This window comes from Mercenaria mercenaria, chromosome 16, assembly GCF_021730395.1.
Source record: "Mercenaria mercenaria strain notata chromosome 16, MADL_Memer_1, whole genome shotgun sequence".
NCBI lineage: Eukaryota > Metazoa > Mollusca > Bivalvia > Venerida > Veneridae > Mercenaria > Mercenaria mercenaria.
The window spans coordinates 48,669,213-48,681,811 of NC_069376.1; the positions used below are offsets into that span (position 1 = coordinate 48,669,213).

The 12,599-nt window shown below is 33.2% G+C and overlaps 1 protein-coding gene across 3 annotated transcripts in view; it reads left to right on the forward strand.

The window, feature by feature from the left end:
* LOC123541182 (zinc finger protein 236-like) overlaps positions 1 to 12,599 on the forward strand; it is a 108,025-nt gene that overhangs the window by 14,104 nt on the left and 81,322 nt on the right. The window contains exon 1 of one of the 3 annotated variants that reach the window (XM_045326586.2): positions 5,486 to 5,663. The exons of the other annotated variants lie outside the window; for them this stretch is intronic. The gene's annotated coding sequence lies outside the window, so the exon portion shown is untranslated. Of the gene's footprint in view, positions 1 to 5,485; positions 5,664 to 12,599 lie in introns of those variants that run through there. 3 annotated transcript variants of the gene reach the window in all.

A 12,599-nucleotide genomic window follows, 5' to 3' on the forward strand; every position in this document is an offset into this window, starting at 1 on the left:
TTTACAGAGTAGAAATATGTTGTTATTTATATTAGGTCAAGGTTTAATAATCAAATGAATTGTTGATAATTATGATTTATTAATGTTTAATGTTTGTTTTCAGAGTTGATTCATGTGGGATTCAGCCTGGATGTTTTTCTCTGTATTTTTATTTAGTTTTCTATTAATATTGTATTTATTGAAATAGTTTGTGTATTTAAAGCTATTATTGAGCTTTATGTAACATTATTGTTAATAATGATAAGAGACCTAATTAAATTCTAAAACAGGAAATTTCTAACCATTTCTATATTTTTCTGGAAATAAAAGATTTTATTTAGGTTTCAGGTTCATATTTCATTATATAAGTTGGAATTGTTGTTTAGGTAAAACATAGCAGTAGGAGGAACTATTATGTCCTTCTGTTTTATAGAAACACGATAAATAATAAGTTTTTATTGTGGATGAAATTTCATGGTTTGGCCAAAAACAGAATTTTTTTATGGATTTAATTGGAATCGCAAATATAGAAATAATTGGGATTTTATTTAATGGTTGGGATTTTATTTCATGGAATTACATAAGTACAGAATTTGTACTCCCCCGCCCCACCCGATGAATATATATGATGCCACAGTTGCTAATTATAGAACTTTAACCTTTAGCTGGCTAAATTTCTAAAATGGACTGGTCCATCATTCAATTTGGGCAGTACCATTTATTATTTGAAGAGATATTCACTGAAAATTGACAGCAGACCAGACCATGATCAGGCAGGTCTTGGTCTGCACTGGTCTACAAAATGTAATAGTTAATTAGATTTTGTTTGAGACTTTAACAATTGACGATTTACACTACATTATGTTCACAAGGAGGTGTTTTTCAAATTTGATTTTCCTATCCCAGTCGCCCAAGCATTATAAATTTTAAGCGTATTAGTTTAAATTTCATAAACATATATTGCCGTAGGAATACAAGAAGTACTATATTATAATTGTCAAAAGATTTGCATTAAGAAATATGTATTCAGCCAAAATTCATAAGAAATTCAAATTTGTATTATTACCTCCCTTTTCCTATTTTGGTTGCACAATCAAGGTAGATTGGTGATATGCTGCACACTGACTTAACTTTTAGCCTGCTGGCAGCAAGTGATTTTGCCTTTGTGACCAGTGCAGACCAAAATCCATGCAGGCTGATCATGGTCTGCATTGTTCGCCATTCAGTCAGTATCTTATTTGGCAAGCACCCCTTTTAACAGTTAATGGTACTGTCCAAATTGAAAGATGGACAAGTTCATTACAGAAATTTAGCAGAGTAAGTGTTAAAACTTGCCTTTTGGTTGAGATTGTTGAAATGTCCAAATATCTATCATTAAACGCAAAATTTATTAATGTAAAACAATTTTTTTTATTGAAGTCAAAAGAAAGTGAGGGGTTGGGATGAGGATTACATTATTTTGTAATTGGGATCTAACTCTGTAATGGGTCTCCTTTTTCTTAAAAAAGAATCTAACAGAATGTTCAAAAACTGAAAAATGTAATTCTTTAAATTGTGAATGACCACCCTTTAGGCCAGCTACAGTTAGTGTTAGAACACCATTCTGAATACTAAGTTGACGGTAGAATGTTTGAAATTATGAAGCAAAGCAAAACAGCTTGTAGTCTCCAAAATAAAATAAAAAAGGTACAGTTGACATATTTCTAGGTTTTACTGGCAAATGTTCCCCTTAAGAACTATAGAAGCTTTATTTGCAGTCCGCTTGAACAACAGCAAAGATTACATTAATATAATATTAATGAGTGCATAACGTGGTTTGCTGGTAGTGAGCCACATGCTGTTTTACATTTTGCAATATCACCAATCCTCATTCCCCTTGCTGCTATTATTGATATTTTGTGTTCTTTGAACTTTCCTCAGATGATGGAGACGGAAACATTATCTTTGTGGAGGGACAGCAATTTTATCGGCTTTATGAAAGTCATGGGTTTATTTGATGCAAAAATACTGTGAAAAGTGGACTAATATTCATAGATTTAGTTACCTGAATAAACATAACATCTGCAAATTCATTTCCCCTACAAAATAACCATTTTTACCTGAAACGCTAATGCAATAACATAATTGAAAAGTACAGTTATCTCCCTTTAAGAAAAAGATAATGCAGCTACAAAAAAACAAAACAAAAAGAGTCGTATGAAATTTGTTAATGTCACATGACTTCACGTTTGAAGATGCTCCTGTAAACTATATTTACATGTACTAAAAAATCGAAATGTGTTTGCAAATTTTGACGCAAAACTTCTTGAAATATTACAGTGTTCCAGACTAATATATTACTTTGGAAATTCTTGGAAAGTCTTATTGCAAATTGACACATTGTCTGCCAGGGTTGCAAAATGTAATATGCTTAAGATACTTTGGGGAATGTTCATTTTGTCTGTAGAAAATGTCGCCTGGAATAATCAGAGGTGACTGGAAGGAGACTTCTGATAGATCAGCCATGGTGTAATACTTAGTACTGTCTGTTGTTTTCAGCTATATCTGGAAACTTCTGCCATAAATTTTACGAGGTAGTTTTTAGAAATATTCTTCCGAAATAATTTAAGTGGGATGAATGCTCAAAGTTGTCAACAGAAACCAATTTTTACTTTTCCGTGTCTTTTTTTTTTTTTTTTTTTTTTTAAGTTATTTTATTTTATTTTGTTTTGTTTGTTCTATTTCGTACACACATTTGAATAATTCAGATTTTTCTCAATGATAACTAAATTTACATTTGAAAGGGAACCTGGTAACTGGAGACACATTAATATGCAATAATCTAATTTTGCCATCAGTCTGAGATGTATTCTGAGTTAAAAAGTAATGACTGTTCCCTGTAAGTAAAACAACTTATAACTGTACAATGACTGTTCTCTGTAAGTATCACAACTTATGACTGTACAATGACTGTTCTCTGTAAGTATCACAACTTATGACTGTACAATGACTGTTCCCTGTAAGTATCACAACTTATGACTGTACAATCACTGTTCCCTGTAAGTAAAACAACTTATGACTGTACAATGACTGTTCCCTGTAAGTAAAACAACTTATGACTGTACAATGACTGTTCCCTGTAAGTATCACAACTTATGACTGTACAATGACTGTTCTCTGTAAGTATCACAACTTGTGACTGTTCCCTGTAAGTAAAACAACTTATGACTGTACAATGACTGAACAATGACTGTGTTCTGCAAGTATTACAACTTATGACGGAACGGTGACTGTTCCCTATAAGTATTACAATTCATGATTGAACAATGACTGTTGCTCGTAAGTATAACAGCTTATGACTGAAAAATGACTGCATGTCCCTGTAAGTATAACAGCTTATGACTGAAAAATGACTGCATGTCCCTGTAAGTATAACAACTTATGACTGAACAATGACTGTTCCCCATAAGTATAAAAACTTTTGACAGAAAAATGACTGTTCCCTGTAAGTATTACAACTTATGACAGAACAATGACTGCATGTCCCCGTAAGTATTACAACTTATGACTGAACAATGACTGTTCCCCGTAAATATTACAACTTTTGACAGAAAAATGACTGTTCCCTGTAAGTATTACAACTTATGACAGAACAATGACTGCATGTCCCCGTAATTATAACAACTTATGACTGAACAATGACTGTTCCCAGTAAGTATTACAACTTTTGACAGAAAAATGACTGTTCCCTGTAAGAATTACAACTTATGACAGAACAATGACTGCATGTCCCCGTAAGTATAACAACTTATGACTGAACAATGACTGTTCCCCGTAAGTATTACAACTTTTGACAGAAAAATTACTGTTCCCTGTAAGTATTACAACTTATGACAGAACAATGACTGCATGTCCCCATAAGTATAACAACTTATGACTGAACAATGACTGTTCCCCGTAAGTATTACAACTTTTGACAGAAAAATGACTGTTCCCTGTAAGTATTACAACTTATGACAGAACAATGACTGTTCCCTGTAAGTATTACAACTTATGACAGAACAATGACTGTTCCCTGTAAGTATTACAATTTATGACTGAACAATGACTGTTCCCCTATGACTGAACAATGACTGTTCCCTGTAAGTATTACAACTTATGACTGAACAGTGACTGTTCCCTGTAAGTATTACAGCTTATGACTGTACAATGACTGTTCCCCGTAAGTATTACAACTTATGACTGTACAGTGACTGTTCCCCGTAAGTATTACAGCTTATGACTGTACAGTGACTGTTCCCCGTAAGTATTACAGCTTATGACTGTACAGTGACTGTTCCCCGTAAGTATTACAGCTTATGACTGTACAGTGACTGTTCCCCGTAAGTATTACAGCTTATGACTGTACAGTGACTGTTCCCCGTAAGTATTACAACTTATGACTGAACAGTGACTGTTCCTCGTAAGTATTACAACTTATGACTGAACAGTGACTGCTCCCCGTAAATATTACAACTTATGACTGAACAATGACTGTTCCCTGTAAGTATTACTTATAACTAGACATTGTCTTTAACCTGTAAATTTAAGACCTATATGAAAATAATATTAATTGTACTCTGTAAGTATGATAATGACTGAACATTGACTGTACATGTACTGTACTCCACATGTTACCTTTCAAGTATAAAGATTGATGACAGAACTTTAACAAGTTATGACTGAACGTCAGCTGTATCCCATGAGTATAACAACTTGTGCAACTGAAAATAAACTGTACCCTATGAGTATAACAACTTCTGACTAAACATAAACTGTACTCCAAAAGTATAACCATAATCATAACAGCTTGTGACTGAACATTAACTGTACCCCCTGAGTATAACAATTAATTGTAATTAACTGTACCCCATAAGTATAAAGACTAAATTTTACTGAACATGAAAACTAAGAATATAGTAGATAGATGGGGTGGAAAGTAATAGTGGGATGTGGTTCTTTAAGAGTTTTTATTTTAACGTTATTTAACATTCTCATTTAGAGATTGAAAAACAATTAGTATACATTATGCATCTGTTCTAAATAAAGACTGTAAACAAGTAATTGCTATATAATGTAGGTCGCTTTAAGGCCAAATATTTTATCAAAAGTACACAGAGTAGGTCCGCTTGATAGTAAATAATGCACTGTAGGGTATAGGTTTATAGATTTTTCTGTTCTAAAGTTTATGCAAGCATGCACAGAACTACACTGTATGTTATGTAGAATATTGAGTAAAAATTGAGTAAGTGTGTGGGCAGGCAAGTACGTCTTTTTGGCCAATCTTATAAAATGACCTAGTTTAAAACACTTGGCAGAGATTGTACGCACTTTCTTTCCCTCAACACACACGGTAGGTATATTTTTAACCTATATGCTCCAGTTAATTTTAATCTGTTTTATTCAGCGTAAGCCTGCTACTGTACAGCGTGTAATAGTATTTAAACTGTACAACAGTAGTATGGTTAAACCCAGTAGGTTATTACAGGATATTGTGCAGTATGGTTAAACCTGTGTGTGCGGAGAGAGATTTTTTTCTTCAATACTGCTCTACAGTTTAGGCAGTTATGTGAATGTTAAATTGAGGAGCACTGGGGAAAAATATATCTCAGTTAATATATTCTGGAGGCAATATTTTGGCAAGAAGGATTGGCTTTGATAAAACAGTAAGTGTTAATAAATCATAAATATGCTGTTTAATTATCTATCTTTCATTTTCAAACTGTAAGGACAACTTGAATTATCTGCGGGTGTATAGTAAGCGTGACTTAATGTTTTCACATTTGTTTGTAATAAAAAGTGTACTCTACAACTGTAAAGGGGTTACTATATGTTTTCTGTTGTATTTGATAAAAGTATTTTAAACTATTTGAGATAATATTAGAGATAAGCGAACTTAGTATCTAAAGGTTACTGTAAAAGTTAAATCATTGAGGGGAGATACATTTTTGACAGCCTGTACCTATGTAGTTTTAGTTTAATTCAGTTCAATATGTATATCAATGGAAATGATATATATCTATCTATCATTTTACAAGTATAAAGGAGAGAAATTGTTGTGTATATTGATATTGTTATGCTGCGGAAATTTAATGAGGCCTTGAATAAAATTTAGGAGGGCCAAGCTGTATATTTGTGAAGAAATGAATGTTTCGTTTCAGTATAAGTTTTTATTTTTAAATGGGTAATAGCATTTTTCACAGATTTTTGATTGAAAAAAAGAATTTTAAAAAGTTATTGGTAAATGTTGAGAGATCGTAAAGGTTTTTACCGTTCATGATCAGGGATATTTTTCAGTAAAGTCGATATTTAATAATTTAAATATAATTAAGGACTTTGTAATACATCATAGTCTTAATGCATTTTTTATATTTTTACAGACTACTAAAGTGCTCTTATTTTTTAATAGATATTAATCAGAATGGTTAAGATTTTTTTAAGAAAGTGAAAATGCTTTAAAGGTGGTTAATCAGATTTTGGTCAACTAATGGATTTGTTTAAAACTTTAACAACTATTCATTTAGACTTAGTTCTTAATACATTCTAGAATTTCACTAGCATTTTTAAATTTGATTTTCCTATCCTGGTAGCATTATTGCAGCATAAGTATAAATCAAATAAATGTATGTTGCCTATGGAATATAATGAATATAAGCACTATTGTATTTAATTTTTCAAAGATTTGCGTTTTATCAAGATATTATTACCTCCCTTAATTTGCATATCTCGGTTGCGCAACCAAGATAGAGTTGAAAATAGATGAATTCCAAAGCTGCATGCTGTTTTAAAACTTGCCTTTTGTTTCAGATAGTTGAAATATCCCAATATTTATCAAATGCAAATGTAAAACTAAAAATTATATTGAATTCTAAAGAAATAGTCCACTTTTATATTAAAGGGAGGCTTCTGTATAAATTACAAAATTTCATGAAAAGTTAAAAAATATACATTTCCAGTAGGGATCTAACTATATATAATGGGTCCTTGTTTTCCTTAAAATAAATCTCTATCAGAATATATGAAAACTGAAAAGTGTCATAAAATGCTGCTCAAAATGTGATTGACCACCTTTAAAATTTTGAAAAACTTGACTGCGTGCATACTGGTTTTTCCACGCTTGAGAAAATGAGTTGATGAGTTGAAAGTAAGAAACAATGTACAGTGCAACCTTTGTAGAGCAACACCCTTTGAGAGATATAAATATTGATTGTTATGTAGAGGTTGTTGTTCTGGAGAGGTAAATTTGATAGTATATTTCAGCTTAGGGAAATTTTGATGATGTTGCAGAAAGTTTTTTGCTCAAGAGAGGGCCACTCTGGAGAGGTTGTACTGTAGTATTAAACTACAAAGGTGATTGAGCTGTTGTTAAAAAATGCATATGCATAGGTTATCTTCCAGTTATTCATTATTACAATTATTATTATCATTATTAAATGTCGTCATGAAAGATCTTAGAACAGAAATTGATAGCAGTGTACTTTCCCTGCTTTATAAACTTCCTTATTTGAACAATGACAAAATCTATTTATAGCAACAAATAGCAGAAAGTAATGAAAATGTAAAGAAAATTAGATTTTTGCTGTTGATAGTAAACAATAAATTTAAGGAAACACCTGTTACTAATAAGTTAATAAATTTGTCTTTGTCGCCAATCAACATTTAAACTGATACTTGATCCTAGGTTACTAAGCTTGTGTTTGGACACCTAAGACTGACGAGTATGCAGCATCTGATTGGTTGATTTTGAGCACTGTTTTAAAATTGACCAATGGCATTGTTGTATTCAAAGACTTGTCTCCAAACTCAAGTCCATTGAGAATTTTCTTTAAACATTATCATTATGAATGCAAAATATGGAAGGATAATAAATATCTAGTATATGGAGCATTATTTTATTCCATTGCCCATATCAGAATTCTCATCGTGACAGCAAAAGTGCTGCAAATAATGTATGACTTTTTGTGAAATATTTTACAGAAAAGAATATCAATCTGAGTGTGAGATTCTTTCAAGTCACCCGAATTCTTTGCAGTTAACAACATTTTACTTTGAATTAATTGAAATTCAGTGAAATACTGAATGTATTGCCATATACTATGGTAATTCCTTACATGTACCTTAATTTACCAGTTAGGTCGATTTTACAAGAATTTCGCACATTTCTCAAATTATAGGAAGAAGAAAACCTCCGCAGCCTGTTAAACATAATTATGTATCATAATACAGAACGATAGCTAATTAACTAATAACCTTGAATTTAGGAAATTTATGAAGGGACCACACCTGAGCATAATGCAGTGCTAAAAATTTGTACTCTTCTTCAAAGAACTATTATGTAACGTAATGTCTGCCAGTTGTAATGCAAAAGGTATAGTTTTAGATGGCAAAGAGTTTGATCCTAATTGGCTAGCCACAATGTTTCCTGTGACTTTTGCCTGAAACCTCAGATTCATGTAAGAGAGGTTGTTAAATACTTACGGAGAGAAAGTAAGACCTGGTACATAATACAGGAACACCAGTTACCCTAAATTGACCATCACACTGTTAAACACAAACACAAATGCCTTATATCAACCTTAGTATACAAATAGGGAGAGCTTGGATATGTTTAAATACTGATGGTTTGGGGTTATTCTGTCAGAATTGTTGCACTTTAATAATACTCAGAAGCAAATTTGACAGTAAATCTTTAAATGTAACGTTTTTGGCCTTTACCTCTGCATGGATCATTTTTGGCATATATTCAAATAACATAGGTAGCTGCAACCTTGAAAACAGGATAGATAAACAAGTCGATTACACGGTGTTGTGTGCAGGGTACCAGTGCATTCAATGAAATTCTCCAATGTAAATACAGCCAACTGTTATATCAGGCTGACAAAAAAATGATTTGTTTCTAAGACAACAGTAAAATTATTATGCATTTATTGGAGACTAAAATAATCCTCTACAGTGGTATGTAGGTGTTATTCTATTGTTACATATAATGCACATGTATTGCACATTATATTACTGATACAATGCACACATAATAACTAACTATAAGCCAGGTGAACATAAATTTAGTACTACTTGCATAGGTGTTTTTATGCCCCCGAAGGGAGGCATATAGTTTTTGAACCGTCCGTCTGTCAGTCTGTCGGTCTGTCCGCATTTTTCGTGTCCGGTCCATATCTTTGTCATCGATGGATGGATTTTCAAATAACTTGGCATGAATGTGTACCACAGTAAGACGACATGTCGCGCGCAAGACCCAGGTCCGTAGCTCAAAGGTCAAGGTCACAGACATTAAAGGTTATTGCATTGATGGGCGTGTCCGGTCCATATCTTTGTTATCGATGGATGGATTTTCAAATAACTTGGCATGAATGTGTACCACAGTAAGACAACATGTCGCGCGCAAGACCCAGGTCCGTACTTCAAAGGTCAAGGTCACACTTAGACATTAAGGGATAGTGCATTGATGGGCGTGTCAGGTCCATATCTTTGTCATCGATGGATGGATTTTCAAATAACTTGGCACGAATGTGAACCACAGTAAGATGACGTGTTGCGCGCAAGACCCAGGTCCATATCTCAGAGGTCAAGGTCACACTTAGACATTAAGGGATAGTGCACTGATGGGCGTGTCTGGTTCATATCTTTGTCATCGATGGATGGATTTTCAAATAACTTGGCATGAATGTGTACCACAGTAAGACGACGTGTCATCCGCAAGACCCAGGTCCGTAGCTCAAAGGTCAAGGTCACACTTAGATGTTAAAGGTCTTTTTTCATGATAGTGCATTGATGGGCGTGTCCGGTCCATATCTTTGTCATTCATGCATGGATTTTAAAATAACTACGCATAAATGTGTGACACAGTAAGACGACGTGTCGCGTGCAAGACCCAGCTCCGTAGGTCAAAGGTCCTAAACTCGAACATCGGCCATAACTATTCATTTAAAGTGCCATCGGGGGCATGTGTCATCCTATGGAGACAGCTCTTGTTTTTTTATACAATTGTGTGCATTAATGTTATATTTACTTTATTTGCGCATTATATAGTAATATGTGCACACATATCCGTTAGTCCGCGCATACATATTTGTGTTTGGACATATAAGCAACATTGTATTATGTGTGCAAATATGCATGTGCGCTCAACAGAACAAACAAATCTATGTCATTTCTGTGCCACCATATACAGTCAAACTTCGTTATCTTGAACTCGACAGGACAGTCAAAATTTGTTCAAGTTATCGGTGGTTTGAGTTATTGAACAATAAAGATTATATAGGAATTTTGCCGAACCTGACAATTGGTTTAAGTGAAGGGTGGTGCTCGAATTATTCAAGTTCTAGGGAACGAAGTTTGACTGTATATCCCCATGACGTGTTCTTTTTAAGCTGCAATCATGAAATTTATAAAGTAGACAAAACATAATGATTGGACAATGCCTATTTAACAATTGACTGTATTTAAAGAAAACTGAAAAAAAAACAGTTACATTATAAAGTTATAAGACAAAACATAATGATTGGACAACACCTATTTAACAATTGACTGTATTTAAAGAAAACTGAAAAAAAAAACCAGTTACATCATACAGAAAGCGAGGGATTGTTTTCTTTGGCCTGATATAAATTTGACGAAAACAAAGTGCAGATCAATTATGACTATTTAATCTTGGGCTCCCAGGAGATTGTCATTTTTCAGTTTTTTGTTTTTTACAGAGATGTTTAAGTGAAGTGTTTGTGATGTTTTAATGTGATGCGTAGATGACATTAAATGTATTTTTGTCAAGTGAGTGTTCAGACCTAGATATTAATTTGAGCGTAAAATAATAATTAATCCTGAGAGTAAATTAAGTGCATAATTACGTAAACATATTATCTATCTTGCTTTTCCTGATCTGGCCACAGGCTGGTATTGATTGAACCTGTATTTCCTCTAACTATCTGCATGGAGTGAAGGTCATTTAAAGGTCCAATACTAAGGAAAGTGAACATTATAATTTCTTTTAAAAAGCACAGAAACTATTTCATTTTATTGGAAAATGAAAGTTGGTATGTAGAAATTCGAAATAAATCGCAGTATATGTACAATTATTTTTCTATGAAGTATGAAGAAAGTTAAAAAGACCTGGGGGGTCATTCTGTCGATTCATGGAAATTTCAACATAATACACATACATTTCTTTGAGTTCCAAAGATCTTCTGTAAATTTTGACCTGCCAATCTTCATTATTTAGTGTCTTGCAGAAGTCTATGCACTGGCTATGAAAAAAATTGCCAACTCACTTTCCCTTAGTAATGGACCTTCAACAGCTGATTAAAACTGTACAGTTTTATTGGTGTATGAAAAATTCCACAGGTTTTCGAATGGAAGGGATACTATTTTCTTAAGGGGAAAATTGCAGTTGGTCTGAGCTGTATTGTTTGACAGTTTAAATCCGTTGCAAGACTCCTGTGGAAATAGCTTACGTCATAAACCTAAACCCCTTGGTAGTGAAACTGCGGCAGAGTTCACTCTGCCATTCTGATACAGAGTGATCTCCCTTAAACAACTTACAGTCAACTTGCCCCTTAGTCAACTTGTACCCCAGTCAGCACGTCCCCAGTTTGGCTATTTCGTATCCCTTGACGATTTCAAAAACGGTCATTTCGTCCCCCACTTTTCAGCCCCTGCTTTTTAGTCTTATTTTTTTTGGTCAAAGTTTACTAGATTATGATTTAAATATTATAATTATGTTCTACATAAAAAACATGAAAATTTTACTTTAAAAACTACATATTGTTTCCCTTTATGAATATACTCAATCATATGTAAAAGTGCAGAGTGCATGCAGGTTTCATAGCTTAAAGTGACACTGCATTGACTAATGTGGCCATGTATCTTCTTGCTCCAGCTTAATCACGTAAAGATTCTTATTGAAAAGATTCTTATTGGACAAACTGCTGATTTGTTGACAGTCTTTTTTTTTGAAAGCATGCTTGTTTTTTGCGGTCATTTCATTTTGTATACCTAACTTTTGTATGAAATATAAATTCCGTATTTCTATATTCATGTATGAATAACAAACATGAAACCTTTTATAATTTTTCTGAAAGGGGTATTTCAAATGTTAAAAGAGATTTTAGAAGAATGATAACTTATTAAATGATTATTGGATATACAGGATTTGTTAGCTGAAAAAAAAAAGAATTTACGGTAAAACTCTTAAACTTATATGTTCTGCTTTTAAATTAATAGTAAATTAAAAGATTTTCTTTTGAAAAATCATTTCCTTAAGAAGTGCATCAGATTCCTTTAGTAAATTCACCAAGCATGTAAAAATGTTGATTTATTACCCTATTCTTCCATGAGCAACCAATGAGGGCTCAGTTTAGGGACCAGTTGACCCCTTTTGGCCTTAAACTAGTCGTCAGGTAGTACCTGATTGGTTCTGGGGACGAAGGTGTTGTACAGAGGGGCGTTATTAGCTGTACGTGGGATGTACTGGCATTTAATGCTTATTTGGTTTTGTACATAATGTAAAAAGACCTGTTTTTTCCGAATTGCCTTTTTTTACGCACAAATTGATTCACCTTGCACAAGATATTTTTTCCGCACCTTAAACC